At 41.5% G+C, this 20,532-nt stretch overlaps 1 protein-coding gene across 6 annotated transcripts in view; it reads right to left on the bottom strand.

Moving 5' to 3' along the window:
• SIL1 (SIL1 nucleotide exchange factor) overlaps nt 1-20,532 on the bottom strand; it is a 305,088-nt gene that overhangs the window by 137,848 nt on the left and 146,708 nt on the right. The gene's annotated exons all lie outside the window — the stretch shown is intronic.

Genomic DNA, 20,532 nt, shown 5'->3' with positions numbered 1-20,532 from the left:
AGTACAGTCAAGGCACCATGTAGGGAGGCATGAAACAGGATACAGCATACTTCAGGAACAATGGGGGTAGGGGAATTCCCTCTCAGAAAATAGATTTGAACTGCAATATAAATTCTAGATAGGGCAAATATTACTTTTTTGCAGATAAGAAAACAGATGACGAGGAGCTCAAGTATCTTGCCCTAGTCCTTGGCTCTCTCCACTACACCATACTGCTGTGCCATGAGCCACCCATGTGAATAAAGCCTTCACAGACCATGTGGATGGCTACAAGGACCACAGAAGACAACCTAGATGGGGAGAAAGGCCATACCTGCTAAAAATGAGACATGCTCAAGCCATTCTCACTGTAGCCTATTAAGTGTGTACATAGTAAGTCATAAGATTTCTAACCTTTAAGGGTATAAGAGGGAAGGGGGGCAGAAAAGAGGAAATTAGCAGTTACCAATTAGTTACCAATTACCTCTTGATGCTAGGCATTAGAATAGCTTCTATACATACCTTATTTTGTTTTCACAACAATTCTATGGGGTAGGTATTCCCATTTTACAGACAAGAATACTTTGGTTATACAACTAGCCCAACTCAACAAATATTTACCAAACATCAAATTACCAGGCATTTTGATTCTGCAAACCACAGTGGTTCCTGTCTACAGTAGCCTTCAGGCTGGTGGTAGAGCCAGGTCTCCAACCCAGATCTGTCTGAAGAAGGACTTCAAAAGCACTTCTTCCACCACCGACACTGCCTCCCTCTGTCTCTGAGCCAGGCTGAGGACACACTGAGCCTGATAGTATTTCAGAAACAACCAAATCCTAACTGTCAACAACCTCTGCTGCCTACCCCCAAGAAAGCTAACTGAGGCCGAACAGAAAAGTCTCTCCCTATGTGGTATAAGTCTGTTGATGCAGAGACCAGAATCTATGCTGATCTGGGGCCTGGCTGCACCTGCAAAGCAGATATCATTAAAGCTCAAGAGACAGACTGGTGAGCTGGTAGAATAATAGATTCCCTAGAGGCTGGACAGCTCAGCCCCTTTAGCCTAAAATTCTTCCATCATTTCCTCCTGCCATTCGTGGCATGCACTAATCCACACTTCAATTACTTTGTGTCTTGATGGATTGCTGAGTTGAATTTATCTAATGCTAGGTTAGTGCCTAGGTTGCTACATGGTAATGGATTCCTCTAGGGATCAGTAAGAACACAGATGAGACTTCCAATCACATCCTTATCAATCATAATCATTGGGACCCTAGTCAGGAAGCTGGTAATAAATTAAAGGCCAATCAATCAGTCCCATCAGGCATATAGCTCCTGCTATTGATAAAGCAGGGCCTTTAGTCCCTCCCAAGGTATAGGAGCACTAAAGCCCCAGAATACCCAGATATGTGTGGGGCATGGCAGCCCAGCTCAACAAAGATGGAGCAGCCATTGAGCATGAGCACCCAGCCAGACCCTACAGGTGTTCAAGGATTCCAATGATACCAACTCCTGATTCAGGAGCAATAAGTGGGGAGTAAGGCAAATCCAAAAATTACTATAATGTGAGGCTCGATGTGAGTTTCATGGGAGAGGTTGTGGGGTGGGGGTGGGAGCTGGAGGAGTGGAAAGTATAAGCACCTGCCACTGGGAAAAACTAGGGAGGAGAAAACCTGGATGAACCCTGAAGGCTGGGGACAACTTGTTTCTCATTTTTTCCGTGCTTTATGTTTTCTGATTACTATAGAAATATACAACCGTTTTATTTTAAAAATCAAACATTACATGAATCATCATCCTACAATCCCTATAATCATTACTTTTCTTCAAGAATTATCACTAAAAGGGCCTAGTTTTCCAATTTTTTTCTCTATACATTCGTATACATTTACTATCAATTTTTTTAAGAATGGAATCATAAATATATATTGTTATACAACATGCTTTTTAATAATCTAGCAGTATACCTTCAATATCATTCCATGTCAGCACATATACACCTACTTCATTTCTCAACAGTGTCACAGTATTCCATTGTAATATATATAAATCAACATGATTTTAACAGGTAGAGATTATGTTGGAAAGTGGAAAAGAAGCTTCAGGATGAAAAGTAACATGAACAAAGAAGGAAAGTCCAGGACACACTCAGGGAAACAGAAGCAGTTCCATGGCTAGAAAATGAGGTATGTATAGGATCGTAATAGGAGGTAAGGAAGAAAGAGAGAGGTTATGGGGCCTCACAACCCAGGCTGAGAAGTTGGACCTTAACTCTGTAGGCAGTGGGGAAGCATTTCAGTTTCTTCAGGGAAAATTGATGTTACAATGGCTTAGACAGAAGAACAGTGGCTTACACAGACTGAAGCAGTAGCCAATTATGCATAGGATATACCTGGAGGCAGATGCACCTAGAGTTGGGGAAACTGGGCAAGAAGCCACAGCTCAGTAAGAAGTCATGGGGTGGGAACAAGAGGGAGCAGTGGGAAGGGAAGCAAGTGATGGGACACAGCAAAGTGAGGCGACTGATGAGAATGGGCTGGGGGGAAGGGAAGAAGAGAGATGCCAAAGTTTCAAGGTAAGGTAACTGGGAGATTAATGATGCCATAATTAAATAGGAAGAAGAATGGGTTTTGGAGGAAATTATGAGCTTGGTTTTAAAGAATGTGTAGCACCAATGGGACAGGTGGATATATATCAGGCAGCTGAAAATATGGAATGGGGGTTCAGGAGGTAAGGCTGAGGCTGGAAATACAGGCTTGGGAGTCATTGGCATGGCAATGAGAGCTGAAGCCAGAAATCCCTGAGGCAGAAAGTGAAGAGAGAAGAAATAATACTTTTCTTTCGACAGCCTTGATAAAAGTCTACATCTGTAAAGTAGGAAGGAGAAAAGGAGTCAGAAAACAGGTTAGACCCCAGTGCAGTAACAGATGTAAAAGCAATTTGCCAAATTTAACTTCAATATAAATGAGAGTTATTAAAATAATAATAAACTACATTTATAGGCTATCTTCCTTCCCCCCTCTTCCAGCTCCAACTCCACTCCTAGAGCTAGCAATTAGACATCAATTCCAGCCCAGACCCCAGGCCTCTAACTTCCACCCTATAGCAATTCTTCATTCCTAATCCAACATCCTGCAATGGTCCCACCTTTTCCCCTATATGACAACAAGGTGAGGGAATCAAGGGGGCTGACAACAAATATTAGTGTCTTGGAAATGAGAGGTGCCATGAGGTCCATGTTACATCAAGAAGAGAGAAGCCACAAGGACACTGAGAGACTCTAAGAACCAAGATGGGGCTGATGGGTCACAGGCCTGGCTCCCTGAGGTAAAACAACAGCTTATGGGAACTGGGAGCAATCAGTGACCAGAGTGGGGGTCAGTCATATTGTTATAAGTTCTGGAGGGAGGAGGTGATAGGGTGGGTGGGGCTGTGAGGCTATGGGAGGGAGCTTACTAGAAGCAGAAGAAAGCTACGTAATTCTCAAACAATGGGGAGTGGGTAAAGCCTCCTCAGAGAAAAGATAACAAGACCACTCCCTTCATTTCCCAAATGACTACGTGTGGCAAGTATCCAGCCACCTGTCCACTTCCAGGTATGCACCCTCTCTTCCTACAAGCCAGCTGAGGCAGTTGGCCCCTGTCTACCATCACCTGGGAATCTCCCTACCCCTCCCTGAACCACTGTGCCTGTGTTCCAAACTCTATCCCTCACCCTCTCTTTCCAAGTTGAGCTATTATTAAGCCTGTCAAGCTGCTACCTCTGGAGCACAGATTCCTCTAAAAAGATGACACAGAATTCTGACCCCCTGCTTCCTGCCGCTGCTCGGCCCACAATGGTTCTTTCACTCACTCGCTTAGCAAACATTTGCTGACTGCTGACTAGGTGCCCCTTCTATTTTGTGATTTTTCTGACAAAGAATAGTGAAGTCAAAAACATCATGAAACATTTTCAAAATCCAAACCACTCCTGGTTACTTGATTGGCTGAGAATAAAGCCCTTCTAATAAGCGAGATTTTGCTCCCCATGGGAACTCGTGCCCAAGTCCTCAAATGCCACGGCTCAACTCATTCTACCTGCTTCTCTACACTCTGAGAAGCATAGTGTAATTTCTCGTGCCAACTCTACCTGCCCACCCAGCTCCTGTCCATCAACTTAGTTTCTAAGAACATTCCTGGGGCAATGATGGGAAGAGTCGTCCTAAAGAAGTCTGCTTCCCATGTGCCTCAAGTCCAAGCTGCTCCAGCATGGTTCCCAGCTATACTGTGGCAGATATGCTCAGATCCCCCTTTCAAGGAAAGACTTGCACAGGTCAGCAGGCAACCTATAGTGTCAGCTCCTTCAGGGTTTGTCTCACCTGCAGAGAGCTACTTTGGTCAAGGTCATGATGTTCAGGGGCAGCCTATAATTGGGGATTGAGCCAGGAATGGGTATAAAAACCTAACCATTGTGGCCTAATGTAAGGCAATCTGAAAAACAATACTCCAGAACTCCTTGCTGGGATGGCCATGGCTTCACTGAGTTTGCATCACAGTTTGACTTCATTCTCTGTCCAATCCTACCTTCCTTCCCCTTCCTTTCACAGATGTGTTGATCCCTTATAAATAGACTGCACCCCTTCATCAATCTCAGTGCCTGCTTCAGGACAACCCAACTAAAAACTTTTTATACTAGTGAAGCTGTAAAACCTTGTGGGTCCTATTTATGGCAGGAACCCAAGCTCTGGTATGGCTATAGCACTGTCTTGGAAGAAAGAAGCAGAAACAAGTAAACAGTCGCTCTGTGATGATGCAACATTTGGGGAACTTCCTCAAAAGACCTTTTGTGAACTGAAATAAATAGTGGACAAAGTGCCTAGTACCACCCACCAATCATAACCACGTTTCTCTAGTTAGCACACTATACTCCTCTACTCAATCATTTATTCAGATCATCCACCCTCCCTGCAACCTCTGACTCCCCGTTCTTAGTGGAGGCCTGGCCTTCTACGTCATGGAGAATACAGAAGTTATCAGATGGGGTCTCCCCAACTTCCCCCTTACAAATGGATGGAGTATATCTTTTCAAGAACCTTCCTCTTATCCACCCTCTCTCCTGAATCTTCCACCTGTCCCTGTGTGCTACAGTCTTTCCATCAGCATGTATACAGTCTCCAATTTCTCCAACACTAATGAACTTTGAAAACATTATGCTAAGTGAAAGAAGCCAGACACAAAAAGTCACATATTGTATGATTCCATTTATATAAAATATCCAGAATAGGTTAATCCATAAAAACAGAAAAGAGTTTGGCGGTTGCCAAAGGCTGGGGGGTGGGGGGTGGGTAATGGGGAGCAACTCCTTTCCCTTCGGAGTGATGAAAACGTTTTGCAACTGGATAGAGTTGGTGACTGTGAATGTATTAAAGGCCACTGAATTGCTCAGCTTAAAATGGTTAACTTTAAATTATGTGAATTTCACCTCAATTTGTTAAAAAGACAAAAGAAAAATTTCCCTATACCCGTTCTGGGTACAACCTTTTCTCATTTCCTTTCCTTTCTCTTATACTGAGAAACTTTTCAAGGGTTGTCTACACTTAAATGTATCTCCTAATCCTCCCGTTCACTCCATAGCTCACTCACTCTACTCCCACCCAGTGACAACCACCGATGCTTCTTACTCCTCATCTTATGAGATTTTGTGGCAGCACCTGACACAAGAGATCAGTATCTCAGTCCTAAAGTACTCGCCCTGACTTCCTTGAGACTGCACATCTCTGGTTACCTCCTACTCTAGAGCCTCTCCTTCCCCAGATTCCTTTGCCAGCTTACCCTCTTCTATCTACATTTAGGAGTTGAAATTTCTCAGGAGTCAGTGTTTGGCTCTCTTCTGGGGTTCACCACACACACACACACACACACACACACACACACACACACACACAGGAAAGCACAGAAATAAAACTAGAATGACCTATTAGATAACAAAGTAAAATATATTGTAAAGTCTATATAATTGAAACGGTTTGGTAACCGGCACACGAATAGCCAAAATTAGCTATGGAACAGGAAAGAAAATTCAAAGATAGACCCAACTGCATACGGAAATTTAGTACACAATAAGGTAGCATCTCAAATCTGTGGGGAAAGAAAAGACTTTTTAATCAGTGTTGTTGGGATAACTTAACAGACATATGGAAAAAAATAAAATTAATTCCATTCCTTATGCCTATATATCAGGATAAATTTCAAACAAATCATATTTAAACATTAAAAATGAAACCATAAAAGCATCAGGAGAAAACACAGGTGAATTCCTTTATAACCTGGGAGCAGTGAATAACTTTCCTAAATATGATTAAAAAATCCAGATGCAATAACAAAAATACTAATAAATCTGATTATCAAAAATAAAAATAAGTTTATAAAGTTTTAAATGCATGGAAAATAGCATAAGCAAAGTAGAAAGACAAATGACAAACTGGGAAAAAATCTGCAACTTAATATAGTCAGCTCTCTGTAACCGTGGGTTCCACAACCAACCATGGATTGAAAATATTCAGGAAAAAAAATTCCAAAAAGTTCTCAAAAGCAAACTTTAATTTGCCACACACCAGCAACTATTTACGTAGCATTTACAATGTATTTACAGCTATTTACATAGCACCTATGTTGTATTAGGTGTTTTAAGTAATCTAGAAATGACAAAATTAAAAGGAGGGTGTGTGTAGTAGGGTATATGAAAATACTATGCCATTTTCTACAAGGGACTTCTGCATCATAGATTTTGGTATCTACTTGCATACACTGCTGATGGAAATGTAAAATGGTACAATCTCTATGGAAGGGAATTCGATAACATCTAATAAAATTACAACTGAGGGCTTCCCTGGTGGCACAGTGGTTGAGAGTCCACCTGCCAATGCAGGGGACATGGGTTCGTGCCCCGATCCGGGAAGATTCCACGTGCCACGGAGCAGCTGGGCCTGTGAGCCATGGCCGCTGAGCCTGCGCGTCCAGAGCCTGTGCTCTGTGACGGGAGAGGCCACAGCAGTGAGAGGCCCACGTACCGCAAAAAAAAAAAAAAAAAAAAAAAATTACAACTGAATTTAACTGTTGACCCAAAAATCTGACATCTAGGAACTGATTCTGAAGACATATGATCAACAACCTGAATGATCTTGGAAGCAGATTCTTCCCCAAGGCCTCCAGAAAAAATACAACTGGCTGACATCCTGATTTCAGCCTGAGACCCTCAGCAAAAGATCCAGTTAACCAGTACCTGGACTTCTGACTTACATACACTGTGAGATAAGCCACTATGCCACTCAGTTTGTGGTCATTTACTACAAGGCTATAATCTGTAATACAGACCTGCAGATGGGAGAAAGGGTTTACACCAAGACCAAGAGATGGGACTAAGTCAGCTTTGTGAGACCTTAGGCTATCTAGTTCAGCTGGATGGCAGGTAGGCAGAGCTAGGGACTTAGAATAGCTAAGGTTCTTGAGGCCCACTTTCCTTGCCTGACCATCCTCTGAGGGTGGGGGAGTAGAAGGTGAGGAAGAAGGTCAAGGATGGGAAGCTCCTGGCAGGCTGCATTGCTGGTAAAGAGCATATGATCACTCACACTTTAATTCACATTCAAGAATCTTTAAGTACTTTGGTGTCTTTTTATTCTTTCCTTCTTTTCTTTTTCTCTCTCCTGGACACTCAGACTTTAAACCAGATAGCCTTGAAAAAAAAATTTTTTTTAACAAAAAAGTAGCCTGTTATTTGGTACAAATTTCCCCTTTGTAAGCTTTCCCTTTATGTGAGTCTATTTCTGCAGATAATTGAACCCAACTGTGATATTTTAATAGTTTTAAGAAAGTACATTCTGCTCTACTTGCAAAGGGAGGGGATCGCTTGGCCTCTTCCTTAAGATAGGCAAAATGGAAGGGGATGCAAGGTGCCCTGTTTATTTGGCTCCAAGATCAATCTACTCCAGGCCCAGGCCCAATTCCTGTACCCAGAGCGAGTAGGCCTTTGTTCAGAGAGCATCACAGTTGTGACGGGCTCAGCACCAAAAACATAAAGCAAAATTGCTCCATATTTGGGCTCAAGACAAGGGAAACATGAAAACAACAAGAGATGGAGAATGCCAGGCACAAAGGAAATATCTTTTATCTTACAGTTTTGTTGTTTCTGATGACTTGTGTTCACACCTGAAATCAGTGTGACTCCATTCTTTGGGAAGTATGCACTATGGAGGCTTAAAAACATATTATTAGGGGAGACCTTCAAGATGGCGGAAGAGTAAGATGTAGAGATCACCTTCCTCCTGAAAAATACATCAGAAATACATCTACCTGTGGAACAACCCCTACAGAACACCAACTGAACGTTGGCAGAAGACCTCAGACTTCCCAAAAGGCAAGAAGCTCCCCACGTACATGGGTAGGGAAAAAGAAAAAAGAAAAAAACAGAGACAAAAGAATAGGGATGGAACCTGCACCAGTGGGAGGGAGCTGTGAAGGAGGAAAGGTTTCCACATGCTAGGAACCCCCTTCGTGGGCGGAGACTGCGGGTGGCAGAGTGGGGAAGCTTCAGAGCCACAGAGAAGAGCACAGCAACAGGGGTGTGCAGGGCAAAGCAGAGAGATTCCCGCACAGAGGACCGGTGCCGACCAGCACTCACCAGCCCGAGAGGCTTGTGTGATCACCCGCCACGGCAGGCGGGTGCTGGGAGCTCAGGCTCTGGCTTTGGAGGTCAAATCCCAGGGAGAGGACCGCGATTGGCTGCGTGAACACAGAATGAAGGGGGCTAGTGCGCCACAGCTAGCCGGGAGGGAGTCCAGGAAAAACTCTGGACCTGCCTAAGAGGCAAGAGACCATTGCTGTGGGATGCAAGAGGAGAGGGGATTAAGAGCGCCACCTAAACGAGCTCCAGAGACGGGCGCAAGCCACGGCTATCAGCGCGGACTCCAGAGACAGGCATGAGACGCTATGGCTGCTGCTGCAGCCACCAAGAAGCCTGCGTGCAAGCACAGGTCTCTATCTACACCTCCCCTCCGGAGCCTGTGCAGCCTGCCACTGCCAGTGTCCCGTGATACATGGACAACTTCCCCGGGAGAACACACGACGCCCCTCAGGCTGTTGCAATGTCACTCTAGCCTCTGCCGCCGCAGGCTCGCCCCACATTCCGTGCCGCTCCCTCACCCCCACACACACCCCGGCCTGAGTGAGCCAGAGCCCCCTAATCACCTGCTCCTTCAACCCCGTCCTCTCTGAGCGCAGAAAAGACGCCAGAGGGCGACCTACATGCAGAGGCGGGGCCGAACCCAAAGCTGAACCCCAGGAGCTGTGCAAACAAAGAAGAGAAAGGGAAATTTCACCCAGCAGCCTCAGGAGCAGCGGATTAAACCTCCACGATCAACTTGATGTACCCTGCATCTCTGGAATACCTGAAGAGACAACGACTCATCCCAAAATTGAGGCGGTGGACTTTGGGAACAACGATATATAAATATTTTTTCCCTTTTTCTCTTTTTCCAAGTGGCTGAAAGACTCTTGGTTCTCTAGCCAGGTGTCAGGCCTGAGTCTCTGAGGTGGGAAAGCCGAGTTCAAGACATTGGTGCACGAGAGATCTCCCAGCCCCACGTAATATCAAATGGCAAAAGGTTGTACAGAGATCTCCATCTCAACGCTAAGACCCAGCTCCACTCAACGACCAACAAGCTACGGTGCTGGACACCCTATGCCGAACATCTATCAAGACAGGAATACAACCCCACCCATTAGCAGAGAGGCTGCCTAAAACAATAATTAGGTCACAGACACCCCAAAACACACCACTGGAAACGGTCCTGCCCACCAGAAAGACAAGATACAGACTCATCCACCAGAACACAAGCACCAGTACCCTCTACCAGGAAGCCTACACAACCCACTGAACCAACCTTAGCCACCAGGGGCAGACACAAAAAACAACAGGAACTCTGAACCTGCAGCCTCTGAAAAGGGGACCCCAAACACAGTAAGTTAAGCAAAAGGAGAAGACAGAGAAACACACAGCAGATGAAGGAGCAAGGTAACAACCCACCAGGACGAACAAATGAAGAGGAAATAGGCAGTCTACCTGAAAAAGAATTCAGAGTATTGACAGTAAAGATGATCCAAAATCTTGGAAATAGAATGGAGAAAATACAAGAAACATTTAACATGGACCTAGAAGAACTAACTAAAGAGCAAACAAACAATGATAAACAACACAATAAATGAAATTTAAAATTCTCTAGAAGGAATCAATAGCAGAATAACTGAGGCAGAAGAACGGATAAGTGACCTGGAAGATAAAATAGTGGCAATAACTCGTGCACAGCAGAATAAAGAAAAAAGAATGAAAAGAATTGAGGACAGTCTCAGAGACCTCTGGGACAACTTTAAATGCACCAAAATTCGAATTATAGGGGTCCCAGAAGAAGAAGAGAAAAAAGAAGGGGACTGAGAAAATATTTGAAGAGATTATAGTTGAAAACTTCCCTAATATGGGAAAGGAAATATTCATTCATATCCAGGAAGTGTAGAGAGTCCCATACAGGATAAATCCAAGAAGACACACACCAAGACACATATTAATCAAACTATCAAAACTTAAATACACTAAAAAAATATTAAAAGCAGCAAGGGAACAACAAATAACATAAAGGGAATCCCCATAAGGTTAAGAGCTGATCTTTCAGCAGAAACTCTGCAAGCCAGAAGGGAGTGCTAGGACATATTTATTTTATTTTTTTTAACATCTTTATTGGGGTATAATTGCTTTACAATGGTGTGTTAGTTTCTGCTTTATAACAAAGTGAATCAGTCATACATAAACATATGTTCCCATATGTCTTCCCTCTTGCGTCTCCCTCCCTCCCACCCTCCCTATCCCACCCCTCCAGGCTGTCACAAAGCACCGAGCCAATATCCCTGTGCCATGCGGCTGCTTCCCACTAGCTATCTACCTTACTACATTTGTTAGTGTGTATATGTCCATGACTCTCTCTCGCCCTGTCACAGCTCACCCTTCCCCCTCCCCATAACCTCAAGTCCGTTCTCTAGGAGGTCTGCATCTTTATTCCTGGCTAGGACATATTTAAAGTGATGAAAGGGAAAAACCTACAACCAAGATTACTCTACCAGCAAGGATCTCATTCAGATTCAACAGAGAAATTAAAACCTTTACAGATAAGCAAAAGCTAAGAGAATTCAGCACCACCAAACCAGCTCTACAACAAATGCTAAAGGAACTTCTCTAGGCAGGAAACAAGTGTAGGAAAATATCTACAACAACAAACCCAAAACAATTAAGAAAATGGTAATAGAAACATAGATATTGATAATTAACTTAAATGTAAATGGAGTAAATACTCCCACCAAAAGACATAGACTGGCTGAATGGATACAAAAACAAGACCTGTATATATGCTGTCTACAAGAGACCCACTTCAGACCTCGGGACACATACAGACTGAAAGTGAGGGGATGGAAAAAGACATTCCATGCAAATGGAAATCAAAAGAAAGCTAAAGTAGCAATTCTCATATCAGACAAAATAGAGTTTAAAATAAAGACTATTACAAGAGACAAAGAAGGACACTACATAATGATCAAGGGATCAATCCAAGAAGAAGATATAACAATTGTAAATCCTTATGCGCCCAGCAAAGGAGCACCTCAGTACACAAGGCAAATGCTAACAGCCAAAAAAGGGGAAATCGACAGTAAAACAATCATAGGAGGGGACTTTAACACCACACTTTCACCAATGGATAGATCATCCAAAATGAAAATAAATAAGGAAACACAAGCTTTAAATGATACATTAAACAAGGTGGACTTAATTGATATTTATAGGACATTCCATCAAAAACAACAGAATACACTTTCTTCTCAAGTGCCCATGGAACATTCTCCAGGATAGATCATATCTTGGGCCACAAATCAAGCCTTGGTAAATTTAAGAAAACTGAACTTGTATCAAGTATCTTTTCTGACCACAATGCTATGAGACTAGATATCAATTACAGGAAAAAAAAAACACATGGAGGCTAAACAATACACTACTTAATAACCAAGAGATCACTGAAGATTTCAAAGAGGAAATCAAAAAATACCTAGAAACAAATGACAATGAAAACATAACAACCCAAACCTATGGGATGCAGCAAAAGCAGTTCTAAGAGGGAAGTTTATAGCAATACAATCCTACCTCAAGAAACAAGAAACATCTCAAATAAACAATCTAACCTTACACCTAAAGCAATTAGAGAAAGAAGAACAAAAAAACCCTAAACTTAGCAGAAGGAAAGAAATCATAAAGATCAGATCAGAAATAAATGAAAAAGAAATGAAGGAAACGATAGCAAAGATCAATAAAACTAAAAGCTGGTTCTTTGAGAAGATAAACAAAATGGAAAAAACATTAGCCACACTCATCAAGAAAAAAGGGAGAAGACTCAAATCAATAGAATTAGAAATGAAAAAGGAGAAGTAACAACTGACACTGCAGAAATACAAAGGATCGTGAGAGATTACTACAAGCAACTCTATGCCAATAAAATGGACAACTTGGAAGAAATGGACAAATTCACAGAAAAGCACAACCTTCCAAGAATGAACAGTGAAGAAATAGAAAATATAAACAGACCAGTCACAAGCACTGAAATTCAGACTGTGATTAAAAATCTTCCAACAAACAAAAGCCCAGAACCAGATGGCTTTACAGGTGAATTCTATCAAACATTTTGAGAAGAGCTAACACCTATCCTTCTCAAACTCTTCCAAAATAGAGCAGAGGGAGGAACACTCCCAAACTTATTCAACGAGGCCACCATCACCCTGATACCAAAACCAGACAAAGATGTCACAAAGAAAGAAAACTACAGGCCAATATCACTGATGAACATAGATGCAAAAATCCTCAACAAAAACTAAGAGACAGAATCCAACAGCACATTAAAAGGATCACACAACATGATAAAGTAGGGTTTATCCCAGGAATGCAAGGATTCTTCAATACACACAAATCAATCAATATGATACACCATATTAACAAATTGAAAAATAAAAACCATATGATCAACTCAATAGATGCAGAAAAAGCTTTCCACAAAATTCAGCACCCATTTATGATAAAAACCCTCCATAAAGTAGGCATAGAGGGAACTTACCTCAACAGAATAAAGGCCATATATGACAAACGCACAGCCAACATCGTTCTCAATGGTGAAAAACAAACCATTTCCTCTAAGATCAGGAACAAGACAAGGTTGTCCACTCTCACCACTATTGTTCAACTTAGTTTTGCAACTTTTAGCCACAGCAATCAAAGAAGAAAAAGAAATAAAAGAAATCCAAATCATAAAAGAAGAAGTAAAGCTGTCACTGTGTGCAGATGACATGATACTATACATAAAGAATCCTAAAGACGCTACCAGAAAACTACTAGAGCTAATCAATGAATCTGGTAAAGTAGCAGGACACAAAATTAATACACAGACATCTCTTGCATTCCTATACACTAATGATGAAAAAGCTGAAAGAGAAATTAAGAAAACACTCCCATTTACCACTGCAACAAAAAGAATAAAGTATCTAGGAATAAACCTACCTAGGGAGACAAAAGACCTGTATGCAGAAAACTGTAAGACACTGATGAAAGAAATTAAAGATGATACAAATAGATGGAGAGATATACCATGTTTTTGGATTGGAAGAATCAACATTGTGAAAATGACTCTACTACCCAAAGCAATCTACAGGTTCAAAGAAATCCCTATCAAATTACCAATGGCATTTTTTACAGAACTAGAACATATAATCTTAAAATTTGTATGGAGACACAAAAGACCCCGAACACCCAAAGCAGTCTTGAGGGACAAAAATGGAGCTGGAGCAATCAGACTCCCTGACTTCAGACTATACTTCAAAGCTACAGTAATCAAGACAATATGGTACTGGCACAAAAACAGAAACACAGATCAATGGAACAGGATAGAAAGCCCAGGGATAAACCCACACACCTATGGTCACCTTATTTTTGATAAAGGAAGCAAAAATATACAATGGAGAAAAGACAGCCTCTTCAATAAGTGGTGCTGGGAAAACTGGACAGCTACATGTAAAAGAATGAAATTAGAACACTCCCTAACACTATACATAAAAATAAACTCAAAATGGATTAAAGACATAAATGTAAGGCCAGACACTATCAAACTCTTAGAGGAAAACATAGGCAGAACACTCTATGACATAAATCACAGCAAGATCCTTTTTGACCCACCTCCTAGAGAAATAGAAATAAAAACAAAAATAAACAAATGGGACCTAATGAAACTTCAAAGCTTTTGCACAGCAAAGGAAACCATAAACAAAACGAAAAGAGAACACTCAGAATGGGAGAAAGTATTTGCAAATGAAGCAACTGACAAAGGATTAACCTCCAAAATTTACAAACAGCTCATGTAGCTCAATATCAAGGAAACAAACAACCCAACCCAAAAATGCGCAGAAGACCTAAATAGACGTTTCTCCAAAGAAGATATACAGATTGCCAACAAACACATGAAAGGAACCTCAACATCACTAATCATTAGAGAAATGCAAATGAAAACTACAACGAGGTATCACCTTACACCAGTCAGAATGGCCATCATCAAAAAATCTACAAACAATAAATGCTGGAGAGGGTGTGGAGAAAAGGGAACCCTCTTGCACTGTTGGTGGGAATGTGAATTGATACAGCCACTATGGAGAACAGTATGGAGGTTCCTTAAAAAAGTAAAAATAGAACTACCATACAACCCAGCAAACCCACTACTGGGCATATACCCTGAGAAAACCATAACTCAAAAAGAGTCATGTACCACAATGTTCATTGCAGCTCTATTTACAATAGTCAGGACATGGAAGCAACTTAAGTGTCCACTGACAGATGAATGGATAAAGAAGATGTGGCACATATGTACACTGGAATGTTACTCAGCCATAAAAAGAAACGAAAATGAGTTATTTGTAGTGAGGTGGATGGACGTAGAGTCTGTCATACAGAGTGAAGTAAATCAGAAAGAGAAAAACAAATACTATATGCTAACCCATATATATGGAATCTAAAAAAAAGGTTATGAAAAACCTAGGGGCAGGACGGGAATAAAGACGCAGATGTAGAGAATGGACTTGAGGACATGGGGAGGGGGAAGGGTAAGCTGGGGCGAAGTGAGAGAGTGGCATGGACTTATATATACTACCGAATGGATAATAGGTAGCTAGTGGGAAGCAGCCGCACAGCAGAGGGAGATCAGCTCAGTGCTTTGTGACCACCTACAGCGGTGGGATATGGAGGGTGAGAGGGAGACACAAGAGGGAGGAGATATGGGGATATATGTATATGTATAGCTGATTCACTTCGTTATAAAGCAGAAACTAACACACCACTGTAAAGCAATTATACTCCAATAAAGATGTTAAAAAAGAAAAAACAAAAACATATTATGACATATATCAAGTTCCAATGCAGGAAAAACTTGCCATTGAACAAGCACTGCCTGAAATCCTCCAGAGCTCAGTGAAAAGGTGCCGACAGTACAATTCTCCACCCAACACCACCTCCATTAAAGTATCAGAGGAATGCAGAGGACCTCCTGGCATGGGCACCGAGTATGGAAGAGACTGGTCCTTCTCCACTCTGTTCAATGGAGGTCCTCAAAACTCTCTTTCCGTCCCTTGCTCATTACACTTCTATCATCCACATATTTTTCTTAGATATGGTGAATCCATACTTTTAAGCATGCATTTACTATACATTGTGTGAGGCAGGTTTGCTTTAGTTCATCCTAATTTTAGTCCCCTTGAGGTCAAGCAGTGTTGCCAGCTTCTACTGACCAGGATTTGCTGAACCAGTCCACATTTCCTCCATCTTTATCCTCCAAGTTTTCAGTGCTTGTCACAGAGAAGCTCCATACATATTCGTGATTAAATGAATTTTCTTTCACTGGCTTTACTTTCCTAGATCAGAAAGTCCTATGCTTCCCTCACTGTCTTCACTATCCATACACATTCCACGTCTGTCATGCCAAACCAGCCAGTCCTGGAACACAGGTTTAACCATGGGGGGAGGCAGGTGTAGGGAAGAGGGTGTCTCTCATAAACCAATCCTCACCTTCAAGAGGAACAATTTCTGCCAGGAAAGTAGTAAATTGCAACATTTACTTGTTCTTCCTGCTGATGGGTGAACACATTGGAAGCACACAACCCACTTCTGACATGATTCTCTTTTCCATGTGAACTCAAGTAGAATAGAAACAACAGATGTCATGTCCTCCATTAAAATGGGACACCAATAGAAATCTCAAAAGAGAAAAGAGGGCTTCCCTGGTGGCGCAGTGGTTGAGAGTCCGCCTGCCGATGCAGGGGACACGGGTTCGTGCCCCGGTCCGGGAAGATCCCACATGCTGCGGAGCTGCTGGGCCCGTGAGCCATGGTCACTAGGCCTGCGTGTCCGGAGCCTGTGCTCCACAAGGGGAGAGGCCACAGCAGTGAGAGGCCCGCATGCCACCAAAAAAAGAAAAAAAAGAGAAAAGAAAACTCAAACACAAAATCCTCATGTTGTTTAAGGACGAAAGGGTGATACAGAGGAATTCATTCTTTCATTCATTAACAAATATTTCTTAAACACCTGCTATGAGCTAAGCAGAGTTCTGAGCCTTGAAGATCCAGATATGAGCAAGACAGGCCAAAATCGCTATTCTCTCAGAATTTTGTAGTGTGGAAATAGACGATGAACAACATTATTAAAATATATAGTATTAGATAGCCAAGTACTAAGGAGCAAAATGATGTAGGGAAAGGATATGAAATGACAAGGAAAGAAGAAACTTGTTTCAGATGGTGGCCAGGGAAGGCCTTGTTTGAGACGGTTACTTTTTTATTTTGGGGATAATTTCAGATTTATGGAAAACTTAAAATGATAATACAAAGATTTCAAAATATTCCTGTACACCTCTCACTCAGTTTCAGTTCCTCTAATGTTACGATCTTCATTACTGTAATACATTTGTTAACATTTAGAAGTCAACACTGGGGTGTGGTCAACACAGAAGAGCAGGAAGACCTTGACTGAGCCCACCTCCTCCCATTAGCCCACGAAAATTATAACTATTTACAGAACAACTATCAATGAGAATGACCTGAAGACTAGCAAAAAGATTTTCGGGGACTTCCCTGGTGGCATGGTGGTTAAGAATCCACCTGCCGGGCTTCCCTGGTGGCACAGTGGTTGAGAGTCCGCCTGCTGATGCAGGGGACACGGGTTCGTGCCCTGGTCTGGGAAGATCCCACATGCTGCGGAGCAGCTGGGCCCGTGAGCCACAGCCACTGAGCCTGCGCTCCGCAACAGGAGAGGCCACAACAGTGAGAGGCCCGTGAACAGCAAAAAAAAAAAAAAAAAAAAAAAAAAACCATGACATTTTTCACAGAATTAGAATAATTCTAAAATTTATATGGAAATTAGGAGATTGGGATTAACATATTCACACTACTATATATAAAACAGATAACTAATAAGGACCCACTGTATAGCACAGGGAACTCTACTCAGTATTCTGTAATAACCAAAATTGAAAAAGAATCTGAAAAAGAATGGAGATATATGTTATGTGTATAACTGATTCACTTAGCTGTACACCTGAAACTAACAGAACATTGTAAGTCAACTATACTCTAATAAAATTTTTTAATTAATTAATTAATTATTTATTTTGGCTGCACTGGGTCTTAGTTGCAGCATGCAGACTCTTAGTTGTGGCATGCGGGCTTCTTAGCTGCGGCATGCAGACTCTAAGTTGCAGCATGCAGGTTTCATAGCTGTGGCATGCACGCAGGATCTAGTTCCCTGACCAGGGATCAAACCCGGGCCCCCTGCATTGGGAGCATGGAGTCTGACTCACTAGACCACCAAGGAAGTCCCCCAATAAAAAAAAATTTTTAATTATATTGAAGCATGTAAAGTAAAACAGGAATAAACACTGAAAAAAATAAAACTTCTAAGGAAACACAAAAGATCCCAAATAGCCAAAATAATCTTAAGCAAGAAGAACAAAGTTGGAGGTATCATGCTCCCTGATTTCAAACTATACTACAAAGCTACTATAATCAAAACAATATGGTACTGGCACAAAAATAAACACACAGATCAATGGAACAGAACAGAGAGCCCAGGAACAAACCCATACTTATATGGTCAATTAATCTGTGACAAAGGAGGTAAGAATATACAATGAGGAAAAGACAGCCTCTTCAACAAATGATGTGGGGAAAACTGGTTACATGCAAAAGAATCAAACTGGACTACTTTCCCACACCGTATACAAAAATAAACTCAAAATGGATTAAAGACTTAAATGTAAGACCTGAAACCATAAAACTCCTAAAAGAAAACATAGGCAGTACACTCTTTGACACTGGTCTTAGCAGTATTTTTTGGCGGTTTTTTTTTTTTTTTTTTTTGGTTTTGTTTTGTTTTCTATTTTTTGGTCTTGCCACACAGCATGCGGGATCTTAGTTCCCCAACCAGGGATCAAACCCATACCCCCTGCAGTGGAAGCACGGCATCTTAACCACTGGACCGCCAGGGAAGTCCCTTAGCAGTATTTTTTTGGATCTGTCTCCTCAGGCAAGGGAAACAAAATAAAAAATAAACAAACGGAACTACATCAAACTAAAAAGCTTATACACAGCAAAGGAAACCATCAACAACAACAACAAAAAAAGGCAGCCTACTGAATGGGAGAAGCTATTTGCAAATGATATATCTGATAAGGGGTTAATATCCAAAATATACAAGGAACTCATAAAACTCAACATCAAAAATAAACAACCTGATTTAAAAATGGGCAGAGGACTTTTTTCCAAAGAAGACATACAAACGGCCAATACACACATGAAAAGATGCTCACTAATCATCAGGGAAATGCAATCAAAACCACAATGAGATATCACCCCACACCTATCAGAATGGTTATTATCAAAAAGACAACAAATAACAAGTGTTAGCAAAAATGTGGAGTAAAGGGAATCCTTGTGCTCTGTTGGTGGGAATGTAAATTGGTACAGCCACTATAAAAAACAGTATGGAGGTTCCTTAAAAAATTAAAAATATTATCACTTACCATACAATCCAGCAATTCCACTTCTATTTCCAAAGAAAACAAAAACACTAATTTAAAAAGATATATGCACCCCTATGTTACTGCAGCATTACTTACAAAGCCAAGATATGGAAGCAACCTAAATGTCAACAGATGAATGGATAAGAAGATGTGTGGTGTGTGTGTGTGTGTGTGTGTGTGTGTGTGTGTGTGTGTGTGTGTGTATACACACACAATGGAATATTAGCAATAGAAAAGAATGAAATCTTGCCATTTTCAACAACACGGATGGATCTAGAGTATATTATGCTAAGCAAAATAAGTCAGAAAGAAAAAGACAAATACCATACGATTTCACTCATATGTGGAATCTAAAAAACAAAACAAACGAACAAACAACAAAACAGATTCAGAGAACAAACAGGTGGTTGGAGGGGAGAGGTGTAGGAGGATGAGTGAAATAGGTGAGGGAGATTAAGAAGTACAAAATTCCGGGCTTCCCTGGTGGCACAGTGGTTGAGAGTCCACCTGCCAAAGCAGGGGACACGGGTTCGTGTCCTGGTCCGGGAAGATCCCACATGCCGCGGAGCGGCTGGGCCCGTGAGCCATGGCCACTGAGCCTGTGCGTCCGGAGCCTGTGCTCCGCAACGGGAGAGGCCACAACAGTGAGAGGCCCGCGCACCGCAAAAAAAAAAAAAAGAAGTACAAACTTCCAGTTACAAAATAAATTAGTTAAAGGGATAAAATGTACAGCATGGGAAATATAGTCAATAAAATTGTAGTAACGCTGTATGGTGACAGATGGTAGCTAGACTTATCATGGTGATCATTTTGTAATGTACAGAAATATCAAATCACTATGTTGTATACCTGGAACTAACAGTGCTGTAAGTCAATTATACTTGAATTAAAAAAAAAATAAAGAAACCAACATTGTTACATTACTAGTAACTAAACTCCAGACTCTTTGTGTTTCACCAGTTTGTCCATTAATGTCTTTTTTCTGTTCCAGCATACCATTCAGAATACCACGTTGCATTTAGATCATGTCTTCGCTGGTCTATGAGAGTTTCTTGGTCGTTCCTTGTTTATCACAACCATAACAGTATGAGGAGTACTGGTCACGTACTTTGTAGAATGTCCCTTAATTTGAATTTGTCTGATTTTTTTCTCATGATTAGAACAGAGTTATTGGTTTTGAGGAAAAATACCATAGAGGTGAAGAGCTCTTGTTTTCACATCGCATCAGGAGACTTATATCCATATAACAGCACTGGTGACATTACCCTGAATCACAGGTAATGCTTACCAGGTTTCTCCACTGTAAAGGTACTGTTTTTCCCTTTCCATAAACTACTCTTTAGAACTGGGTCACTAAGTCCAGATCACACTTCAAGTTCTACCTC

The sequence above is a fragment of the Orcinus orca genome, chromosome 3 (assembly GCF_937001465.1).
Source record: "Orcinus orca chromosome 3, mOrcOrc1.1, whole genome shotgun sequence".
In the NCBI taxonomy this organism is placed as follows: domain Eukaryota; kingdom Metazoa; phylum Chordata; class Mammalia; order Artiodactyla; family Delphinidae; genus Orcinus; species Orcinus orca.
Note: the sequence above shows the minus strand (reverse complement) of the source record. Positions and strands in the feature narration are given on the sequence as shown.